Raw genomic sequence first — 12,415 nt, 5'->3', positions numbered from 1 at the left:
TCAAGGAACGGCAACTCATTATAACCTTCCAGACCCATCAGAGGCTTCAATAATTTCAGATCAAAACCGTTACCCCCATTCTTTCCCATCAGCAGCAGTTGGCAATGATTCCGCTTTTGCCGATTGCACCTCTAGTCCATTTGTTTCTTTACGCGTATCATTACCGTCCGCCCCCTTTTGCCTTGCAACCATTGTCCTTTTCGTCATGTCATTGCTCCTGCCTCCCACCCTATGACAGTCCTGCTTTCACATCCCACCCCTTCCCCCACTTCCCTGCCTTGCTTAAATCCTGCTATTTCTCTAAAATTTTCCAGTCTTGAGAAAAGGTAATTGACCTGAAGCGTGAACTCGGTTTCTCCCTTCGCAGTTTGCTGCTGAGAATTTCCAGCAATTTTTGTTCTTATCACTGTAATCAGTCATTGCTCGGGTACAAAGTAAAAATATCTTCCTTTCGGTACAAGAATCCTACAGTAGTCCTAAACAGAGCTTCTGCCACTGATTGCAGCTGGACTGCATAATAACATACAAACTTCTGCGAGAACAGTCCTTGTGACCTTATCGGCAAATCCATTGGAAAATTGTGACAAAAGGTCTTTTCAACAGAAACTGCAAAAAAAAAAAAAAAAAAAAATCAACTGCCTTACAAGCAAATATTGTGGATTTCTGGATCTAAAGAAAATGTAGAAACAAGCAAATGCAATTGAAAATGCAGGTATATTTATATTTAGTGGACTGCTTGAAATTAAGAATGTTCTCCAGAGGAACTTCTTCAAAAATGATTGGGATTATCGCATGCAGAATATTTCAATCTAAGTAATTACGCCCCCCCCCCCCAATCACAGACTAAAACCCCAGCATTTCCAAATATGGAATAAAAATTTGAATTAAAATATTTTTCCAAAAAAATGTCAAAGCTCTGAGCTCCACCTTTAGGAACTAATCCATATATTCATATAATACTTCACCTCTCAGATCAGCGTGTGGGTACATTTTTGGAAATTTAAGATTGTAGCGACCAAGGTACTTTTATTTTAAAGGAGAAAGGAGGAAATTGTATCAAGTGATATTGCAATTTAATGAATCAGTACAAATACACAAGCCACTTTACAGTCGCATTACCCCATTTGTGCTACTACAATACATCCATATATATCCTCTTGTGGTAAAAGTTACATATTGTGCCAATATGCTGCTAGTAAGTAAACTCATACATCAGGGCCAGAATGTTTTGATACCACCAGATCTTGTGTCCTTAAATCCACTCCAAACTTTTCCATCCCTGATACACTACACTAATTGGCTTAAATCTGAAGGGTGACTGTTGAGGCATTTTGACAGGTGATTCTTAGTCATAGTTAAGTTTAGTGCAATGTTCACTTTACAATTTTTCAAAAACAGACTTCATATAGTTATGTGATCATGCCAATGACATCTTGCACAACCACAGACTAATAAATATCTCGCAACAAGGGTAGAATTGTCAGAGGCTTCCAGAGAGTGAATGCCTCCACCTCGTGCGTGAGGTTGGGGCTGATACAGCTGAAGATGACATGTAGCGCACACCTCACAAGGGAGAGGATGATCAGGCTCTTTGAGGGGGTAGAAGATGTGTGTGAAGGTTGCCGGGGGGGGTGCCCGTGAACCACCTTCATGTGTTTTGGTCCTGTCCAAAGCTGGATTACTGGAAGGAGCTTTTTTGGGTAATCTCTAAAGTGGTGCACGTGACCCGGGCCCTCGTGAGGCCATATTCCGACCAGCCGGGTTAGAAACATGTGCGGAGGCAGATGTTGTAGCCTTTGCCTCGTTGATCGTCCGAAGGCGGATCCTTTCGGGATGGAGAGCAACCTCTCCACCCTGTGCCCTGCCGTGGTGGGGGGACCTGCTGGAATTCTTGACTCTTGTAAAGATTAAGTTTGAACTGAGGGGAAGGATGGAGGGGTTCTACCATTCATGGGCGTTATTCATTATGCACTTTCAAGAACTGGATAACATCGAACACTAGTGGGGGGGGGGGAGGGGGGGGACTGTATGTGTTAATGGTGACTATGGGTGATTCCTGATTCCTTTTTGATATTAGTTTATTTTTAAAAAAATTTAGAGTACCCAATTCATTTTTCCAATTAAGGGGCAATTTAGCATGGCCAATTCACCTACCCTGCACATCTTTGGATTGTGGGGGCGAAAGCCACGTAAACACGGGGAGAATGTGCAAACTCCACACGGACAGTGACCCAGAGCCAGGATCAAACCTGGGGCCTTGGCGCCGTGAGGCACCAGGACTAACCCACTGCGCCACCGTGCTGCCCTATTATTTGTTTATGTTAACATGCGGGCAGTTGTTTGCAGGTTAGTGGGAGGATGGGATTGTTGTTGTTGATATGGAGATTGTCATTATATTCGTTACTGCTTGTTGTTTATTGTTGGTGGATGTAAATTTGGGAGAAAATGTGAAAAAGGAGAATAAAAATATTTTTTTAAATAAAAGAATTGTCAGAAGCTTTATTTATCTAATAGGTTTCTTCAAAGGGTACACACCCAGTTTAGCCTCTATGTGAAAAATCCGCAAGGATTGTCGGGTAGTTTTGCTAAAGGGCCTTAGTGAACCAGATAGGTTTTTATGCTAATCCAATAACTAATTGCATGGTGACCTGTGCTGATACAACTTTTTTTTTAAAAAACTAGTTCAAATTCTTGATCTGCCATGATATTCCTCTGGATTATTAATCCAAAGACATAACACAAGTCAGCAATACCTGTATCATTTTCCAGGGAGATACCTTGTGACTGCACATCTTGGAGTAAAAAACACTTCGCCGTACAGCTAGAATTTACTTCGAATAAATAGTTTCAAGCTTGTGCAACACTTAATCGAAACCAAACGAACACCTTCACAACAAAATGCCAGAATCTTCATTGATTATCGACGGTACTTAGTTATGAAACAGTTATACAATTAGAAAAAACGTTCTGCTCTAAAGTAGCAACACATCGTTTTCATTTTCATTAAAAGGTCTAACATAATTGTAGAAAAATTAGCAGTGGCGCATAGATGCAATCACATTGCCACAATTACAGGAATGCTCTCTGGAAGCAGGGTGTACAAGAGGCAGTTTTAATATTCAGTCAATAAATACCAAATCTTTTGTTGTTCAATCTGTTGTCGCAGACAAGCGGACATGATTAATGAGATGGCATTATATAATGCAATGCGATTGAGATCACAGGCTTGCTGCACACTACTAACTCTAAGTGGACTATATTTTGGAAATGACCAGAGAATGCCAGACACCCAAGCGAGCTGGTTTATCTACCAGCAAGCCAGATGGCATGAGCTGCCTTTCCTTCTGCTTTCTCTTAAACATAACCAGTTTTATTACAGCTTTCAATAGGCTAATACACCCTAATCATCTGTCCCAATGTAGTGCTCAGACATGATTATCACCAGGATTTATAAAGCAACTCATGGATTAAACAACAATACAATGTGCCGTTATTAGGCGCTTAAATTCCACATTACTCATCAATTTAAAATAGGAACAAGAGAAGGCCGGTCAATGTTTTGCTGTAATACAATATAGGTTGGCAGTTGCAGGTATTACAACTGCTATTTCAAGTTCGCAGCATATGGTCAGATTATTTGAGTAGCGAATAGATAAGTGTTTGTTAATCTAAATCAAAGTAAAACTGGACCAAAAAAAAGCTGCAACTTCCTCCTATTTACTCTATCCAACAAAATAGCAGCGTAGTGCACTGGTAATCAAGAGGCCTGGATCAACGATCCAGAGGCAAGAGTTCAAATCCCACCATGGCAGTTGCGGAATTTAAATACAATTCATTGAATAAATCTGGAATAAAAAGCTAGCATTAGTTATAATAACCATGAAACTACACGGCCAGACACGGCAGACGTGCACTCAGCCAGGTCCTCCTCACCAATGTCTGGGGATTGGGCCAAAATTGGGAGATGTCAGGGCGGCACGGTCGCACTGCTGCCTCACTGCGCTAAGGACCCGGGTTCGATCCTGGCCCCGGGTCACTGTCCATATGGAGTTTGCATTCTGGGGCGGCACGTGGCACAGTGGTCAGCACTGCTGCCTACGGCGCTGAGGATCCGGGTTCGAATCTTGGCCCTGGGTCACTGTCCGTGTGGAGTTTGCACATTCTCCCCGTGTCTGCGTGGGTTTCACCCCCACAACTCAAAAGGTGTGCAGGGTAGGTGGACTGACCATGCAAACATTGCCTCTTAATTGGAAAAAAATTAAAATTAAATAACATTTTTTTTTTAAATTGGGAGATGTCTCAGACGAGACAAACAACAGCGTGCCACGTTTCAGAATCATCTCTTCTGGCCAATGTCCCAGACTCCTCCATCAACATCACTATTCCACTAACAGGGCAGGCCTACCAGAGCTTTCAGAGTAATGGTATATAGTCATGAGTGAATGGCCGTGGAAGTCCTGAAAATGTCTCTCAACTCCATGAAGCCCCTCAGCATTAGGTTAAACATGGAGAGGAAGTAGCTGGCTGACTAACGCCTACTACTGGCTCAGTGCTCCTCCATGTTGAATACCACTTAGAAGGAGCACTGTTGGCAGCAAGACCATAGGATGTACTCTTGGTGGGGGACTTCAACATCCAGCCTGTGGTACAGTTCAATAATACCAGAGTCCTGAAGGATAGACATAGCTGTAAGACCGGGCCTGCGTCAATACAAGGAAAAACCTACTTGACCTTGTCATCCTCAATCTACCCGTTGCACATGTATCTACCGTGACAGTTTTAGTATGGGTGACTACCACACACCGTTCTTGTGGAGGTGAAGTTCCATCTTCACAGTGAAGGCACCCTTCATTGTATTGTCTGGCATTACTACAGTGCTGAATGTGATAGATTCAGGAGAGATCTAGCAACTAATTACAGCAGCAGCAGGGATAGATCCTACCACATTCTACAACTGCAAGCTTCAATATATTTCTTATTCTACAATTAACATCAAGCCAGGCGACCAAACCTAGTTTAATGAGGAGAGTGTGTTGGCAGCAGGTGTACCCAAAAGTGAGATGCCAATACAGTGAATGCATGCTTTTCTGCAGTTACCATGCAAGCGAAGGGATCTCACAAGAAATGGGTCAGATCAATGTTCTGTAGTCCTGCCAGATCCAGCCATGAAAGCTGGTGGACAATTCACCAAATAATGGGAGGCGGCGGCTCCATGAACATCATCACAGCAGTTGGTCGCCAAGGCTAACACAATTACAATAATTCACAGCCAAAAGTTTCAAGTAGATTCTCCCAAGATTCCCACCACTACAGATGCCAGTCTTCAGCCGATTGGATTCATTTTAGATAATATCAAGAAATGGATGGATTCGGCAAATGATATGCAGCTCACACAACATAACCACTGTAGCACTAAGACATGCGCTTCAGAACTAGATCCTGGCCAAATCGTTCCAGTGCTATTACAACACTGGCAACTACCCAACAAACCTGCAAAATCTGCCCAACGTATGTCAATAAAGAATACAGCACAGGAACAGGCCCTTCGGCCCTCCAAGCCTGTACCGGTCATGATACCAACCTTTGCCAAAACCCTCAGCACTTCCTTGTGCTGTATCCCTCTAAACCTATCCTATCCGAATGTTTGTCAAGATGCCTTTTGAATGCCGTTAATATAGAACAAAAGCAGGACGGTAGCATTGTGGATAGCACAATTGCTTCATAGCTCCAGGGTCCCAAGTTCGATTCCCGGCTTGGGTCACTGTCTGTGCGGAGTCTGCACATCCTCCCAGTGTGTGCGTGGGTTTCCTCCGGGTGCTCCGGTTTCCTCCCACAGTCCAAAGATGTGCAGCTTAGGTGGATTGGCCATGATAAATTGCCCTTAGTGTCCAAAATTGCCCTTAGTGTTGGGTGGGGTTACTGGGTTATGGGCATTGGGTGGAGGTGTTAACCTTGGGTAGGGTGCTCTTTCCAAGAGCCGGTGTAGACTCGATGGGCCAAATGGCTTCCTTCTGCACTGTAAATTCTATGTCTATGTCTAAATCCAATCCAACAAATTATCGCTGATGTCTACTCAAATTCATCAGAAAAGTAACACTATCAAGCACCAATAACCTGCTCACCGTGTTGTGTATTCTGGCCAGACTTTATTATTGCCCTGTTCCAAACGTGGACAAAATGGCTAAATTCCAGGTTTGAAGAGTGAGTGACTTCCCTTGACATCAAGGCAGCATTTGACAAAGTGCAGCATCAAGGAAGCTAAGCAAAATAGAAGTCAACAGGAATCGTAGTAAAATTCTCCATGGGCTAGACTCAGACCTGGCACAAAAAGATGGTTATGTTGCTGCAAGATAATCAGCGCAGGCCATCAATGTACGAGTTCCTCAGGGCAGTTTCCTACGTTCAACCATCTTAGCTGCTTCATCAGTGACAGTGCCTCCACCATAAAGTCAATATTGGGAATACTCACTGATGACTAGAGGGAGTTCAATTCTAATCGCAACTCTCCAGATAATGAAGATCTGGATAATATCCAAGCTTCAGATGATGTGACGTTCATGCAACTCGTGCCAGGCAATGACCAGTGACCATCGCCAGCAAGAGAATGTGATCACCTCTCTTTAACATTCGATGGCACCACCATCAACACCGAGGGTCATCCTAACTGGATCAACCATATCAATATGGATACAGATGGTCAGGGACTGGGTATTTTACAGCAAGAGACTCACCTCTCAAATCCACAAAGCCTGTCCATCATTAACACGGTGCAAGTTAGGAGGATGATGGAATACTCTTCACTTGCCTAAATGACCACAGCTCCAATGGCACTCAAGAAGCTCAAAACTATTCCACTCTGGGCAAAGCAATCTGCTTGATTGCACCCAATTTACCATGTTAAATACTCACTCCTACCACAACCACAGCAGCATGGCCGCTGTATATCCCATCTATAAGATGCTTTGCAGCAGCTCGCCAAGAGTTCTTTGGCAGCACTTTCTGAATCTGCGGGTTCTTCCACCTTGAGAAACAAGGGCAGCAGGTGCACGGGGACACCGCCATCAGTACATTCCCCTCCTAGCCAGACAAACAAATGCCCTTCCGCAACAGCTCTTGTGGTGGATCAGAGCCACATCCCACAAACAAAGAAAACATGACAAAAGCCAAGTGGCATGGGTATGCAACCTGTGCCCAAGACCCAAATCTTGCTACATGCCCTGACAAAACATGAAAGCCCAGGTAACCCAGCCTTTTTCAAATTGTATTCCCCGATTGCTGGGTTTCTTCATTTCAATCACGTGGGGCTGGTTGCCTGAAGAGATTGATTTTAGCAGTGGGGCTCATTTGACCATAAGACATGGGGGCAGGATTAGGCCATTCGGCCCATTGGGTCTGCTCCACCATTCAATCATGGTTGATATCTTTTTCATTCCCATTCTCCTGCCTTCTCCCTATGAATCGTAATATCACGATCTGGTGGTAATAGCAACTTGAACTGTAGGTAGAATACTAAAACATGGATTTAAACTTTGCATGGGGCTGCCAAGATTCTGTGGTACACATTTCTGCAGTCTGTGATGGGTACGTGCTATAGATTTTTCAGCTACAATTCTGACTATCCTTGTAAGGTATTCGTCAACATTCCAGTTACACACAAACTTCTGAAATGGCGTTATTTCTGTATATTCAGGAATTTGCGCATTTTCATGGTATAAAGAGTTAATAGTGAATTTTGTAGTGAAGCGACTGCTGTTTACAGATTTGAAATATATGCAAATTAACATGAATTTAAACTTTGTTGAATCCTGAGGATCCATGGTATGTATTTGATACCACAAAAGCTTTCCCATCATAAGATAATGCCTGATGAAAGTTGCAAGCACAATATTTATTTTTATGAGCAGTAGTACGTATTGCAACAGAAAGTGCATCAAATTGAACTACACTGCAAGTGGAACTAGAAATATCTTAAATACCTTTTTTTAAATGATTAGCAACTCTGCAGAGATTGTATTACACTTTAATTCAGCAACACAACAGCCATTAGATCAGCCTGGCTTACACGCTTCTCACAATCCCAACAACCCTAACCAAAAACACAAACATCCTCTATGGCTCTAACATGATCCACGGTCATGCGGCCACACTGTGATGAATGTAGAAATTGTTATATTTTACATTTGTGGCAGTAATGTTATTAAAACTTTCTGGTTTAAAATACATAGAGGCAGTAAGTCTGCTAAAGCTGTAATTAAAGAGTGGTAAAAGGAGAGGTAATCATTCATACCAACTACTTACTTGGTTATAGATAAAGGGCTAAAGGAATGGTGTTTTTATTGCTGGAGATTCCCTGGAGTGTAGATAATTTATGTGGGATTGTATTTAGTCCTAGCTAAGCAGATCATGGAACTCACTGGAATACAGATCATGTAATTAATGATGGGGGTCAGGTCTGCCTGTAGTTTTGCCGTCTGTTAAAGGATTTTAAGTTGAACAGCAGTTTTGCCAAATGTTGTTAGGTTGAGCAGAAGTGTACTGGATCTGCTCTTGAAAGAAATTCCCTCAAAAAGTCTCTACACAGCTAAGCAAGCAACAGTTTAAAAAAAAAAAAAAAACTTGATTTATAAATGGCATTTGAAGTGTATTGGGTTGCTTAATTGAAATTAGTGGCAGGTGAAGATATTATGCTCAACTTTTTTCCTTTTATTTGGAACTGTTTAACTGTTAATTGTCAAGCTATTTCTTTGATGCTGATGGGATTAATTCCATGTTTCAATTAAAATTTATTTTGACATTAAGATACCTACTGGTCAGAGTAATTAGGCGGTGAAGTGTCCTTTCCACAGTTTTACAAATTTTAAAAAATTGTTTGAGGTTCTTCTTCGGCATCCTAACAAATGTTGGGGTCCGGTCCGGTATCCAAACAGCACCTTTTGAGTGCCCAACACCCCCAAAATCTATCCTTAGCTGCCCCCTTTCTTCCTCATCTCCATGGTAATCCTACTGATATCTTCCATAAGCAAGGGGGTCCCTTGTCAAATCTACACCGAAGATACCAAACAATACTTATCCATCGCACCTCTTGATCATCTCCATGCGGTCAAATCTTTGACTGAACATCAATTACACAATGACTCACTATTTCCTCCTGCTCAACATTCGGGGTAAAATCTTGATTCAGCCCACGACAAACTAATCCTTTGTTACAAACTCCATCACTCTTCCCCAGCATCTCTCATGTAAAAACCGATCGGTGATAACCTTCGCCTCTTGTTTAACCCGGGATTGAACTTTAGACCTTGCCCCGTCTCCATCACTAAGAACATTTACTTCCATATCTACAACACCGTCAACATAACTAAGCCAAAGTCACACACTCTTGCCCGCTTCCCATTCCCACCGAATTTATCCAAAGCTCTGCCACATATAATCCTGACCTGCATTGACTCCCCACTTACCCATCACTTCCTCTTTATTGACTTACACCGACTCTTCAACCCCAGTACAGTTAGTCCTAATCCTAACAATCAATTATCCATTCATCCAATGCCTTTCCCTGCTCTTCCATCCCTATTTCCTCTCGCCTAAACTTCTCTTCCCAAAAACTTGCTCTGCTGATTGCAGCTTTCTAGGCATCACCCCCTCATCATAAGGTGCCCAACAGAAACTTTGGCAGCCTCCTTCAAATTCCCTTCCTAAACTGCTCTACTTCGCTCTCTTCCCTTTAAAAACATCAAGCCTTTAAATCTAGCATTTTGGCAGATCTCAATCCTTTCCTTCCTGGCTCAGCACCTAGAATGCCCGCGAAGGAAGAGAACTGATGTTAAATGAGCAACACAAGTACAAGCAGTTGTTGCTGACGAGGGTACCAGAATCTGATACACATGTAGTAAGCATTACGTCTGGACGCGGTGCGTCTGTAGGACGTCAAGTATTCTGATGCAGTTTCTCCGCAACCAAATACCTGTTGAACATCTCACTAAAAAAGACTTTTCCAAATACGTTTAGCTGTCAAGCTACTTTCACCAACATATTCTTTTCCTTCGTCCGCCTCTGCAAATTCCAAGATCTGACTTCTCCTGACTGTGGCTCCTGATGTGAGAGCATTCATTTATTTCCAGCCTGCCCAGTCACACTCAATACTTGCTTTTGTTTTGGCCAGCTGGCCCATTCCTGGTGCATTATTTCCTCCAGGCTAGTCTTCTCCCGCTGCCTCACTTATTTGCAGTCTATCCAACCCTGCTGCATTACCCATTTCCAGCTGATCCATTTCCACTCTATTATTTATTTCCTGCCAACCGTTTCATGTTGCAATTATTTGCTTCAAGCCCTGCCTACACCAGCTGCAACGTTCGCACCATTTGGGCTCAATTCTAGCCAACCTAAAACATCATGATGTACAATGTTTTCTAACACCAGCATCCCATCATTCGGAAAGAACATGCCCTTTAACTCTCCATAGGCAAACAGCACAGGGGGTTTACGAGGATATATTTTAAATTTTCATTTAAGCTTGAGGTGATGAAGCACACCATCACAACAGAATTGTAATGATTAGTCTCAACAAAAAAATGCATTCTCAGACCAACTTAATTAAATTAGATGTTTCTCCGTACTCATTTCCCCTTCAACCTCAAAAGAAAATCTCCTTCACTTGGCACACTGTATTTCAATAATGGTGCATCTTACGTCTGGCAGCCACTTCTCTGACCTTCTAAAGCCAGCAATCTCATTCAGGACATACACGCATGCCGGTATGTTATTTTTCTTCCACATTTTTGTTGCTTACAATTTTACTGGCTACATGTTTTTAATTTTCCATTCCCAATGAGTGGGGGCATGGATCTTTGAGTCATAAAACATGGTCACATTAATATTGCCATTATGATTGCAATCTTTTACTGTAATGGTATCTATTGGACTAATCTATTTAGTTGCATCCTCACCCTATTACACACCAGGGAGTGATCGGTGTCATGGTCAGCACTGTGAATCCAATTAAACCAAATCCCCTTTGTTAAAATTACTTTATCAGAGTTACAAAGCCAGAGCTGAGAGTGTGGACAGGGGCAAACCCCTAATCCAGCTCCTTGCCTGCTCCAAAAACCAATTCAAATTGAATCCAATTCATTGTCCCCTCAAGAAAGACATACCAGATCCGGGCAACCGGATCTCAGGCTCATCTTAGCCAAAAGGCCGAGTAGCGATCAAAATCCCTGTTCAATGGCGTGGCCCAGCACACTGTATTCTCACTTGAATGGGGCTGGTCCTTTTCCTGAAATTCTGATCCAGTTCCAAACAGCAGATTCAAACTTCTTCCGGAATACAACTACATTTTTAAAGTTACCAAGGCAGTTAGCCAGACCCAATGTGCTTTTTACTGGAACAACTTTTAAAATGAAAACAGAGAAATACAGAGAAAACACTTCTTTTTCCTTTCGAGTTCAAAGCAGTCAAACTGAACCCCCCCCCCCCCCCCCCCCATCACCTCACAGCCACAGCCCAATGTGCTACAAGTCACATGATAAGAGACTAAACTTTTCTGAAAGGGACACTCACATGACAACATGCTTTGTTCGGAAAAAAGTGGTTTGTTACAAAAGACGAGGGGTGGCAGCAAAGTTCAAGTAGTCTCTGTCCCATTCTCATTTGGCTTTCCCATGCCTTACGGCCAATGCCCATTGTTGCATCAAACTCCCCCAGAAGATGAAGATGTTCTGACTTTGGGGTTCTGCTGATGGCAGTGTCTATCACCCTCCAACTCTCAGGTTATACACGAGGTTAACTGGCTCTGTTTTGAGTTGAGAGGCAGCCTGCCGAAGCTGCTCAGTGTTGACTATCCTTTCCATGACAATATGATGGACAAGGTTAGCTGTGACGCAGCATCATTAGAACCCTCTGAAATCCACAGTAGGGTCAAGCAGGATTGTCTCTGGCACCAACATTCTTTGACATGTTCTTCTCTATGCTGCTGTCATATGCCTTCAAGTCATCTACAGAGGATGTCTACTTACATAATACACACCAGACAGAAAGCTATAGTCTCGCTCACCTGAGATTCAAGACAAAATGTGTTCTCAGTCCTCAGTTGCTCTATGCTGATGAAGCACTTCATACCGAGGAAGACCTGAAGCCCCAAATGGACTCTTTCACACCTGTGGAATTTAGTTTTGACCATCAGCATCAGGAAGACAAATGTCCTGGTCCAGGATGTTCCCATACCACCATCAATCAGTACTGACAATGGGACGCTGCAGGTTGTTGATAGCTTCATATATTTAAGCTCTACAATAATAAGCAAAGTCACTTGATGCTGAAATCAACACGCGGATTGCAAAAGCTGCAGCTGCTATGTCCAAGCTGAGTAAGAAAGTGTGGAACAACAGCAACTTGACTGAGAACACCAAACTGCACA

At 42.8% G+C, this 12,415-nt stretch overlaps 1 protein-coding gene across 5 annotated transcripts in view; it reads right to left on the bottom strand.

The window, feature by feature from the left end:
- The window catches only part of cttnbp2 (cortactin binding protein 2), a 208,846-nt gene that overhangs the window by 176,019 nt on the left and 20,412 nt on the right, over nt 1-12,415 (bottom strand). The window lies entirely within an intron of this gene.

Source organism: Scyliorhinus torazame, chromosome 19 (genome assembly GCF_047496885.1).
Source record: "Scyliorhinus torazame isolate Kashiwa2021f chromosome 19, sScyTor2.1, whole genome shotgun sequence".
In the NCBI taxonomy this organism is placed as follows: Eukaryota; Metazoa; Chordata; class Chondrichthyes; order Carcharhiniformes; family Scyliorhinidae; genus Scyliorhinus; species Scyliorhinus torazame.
This window is presented reverse-complemented; position numbering and strand designations above follow the sequence as displayed.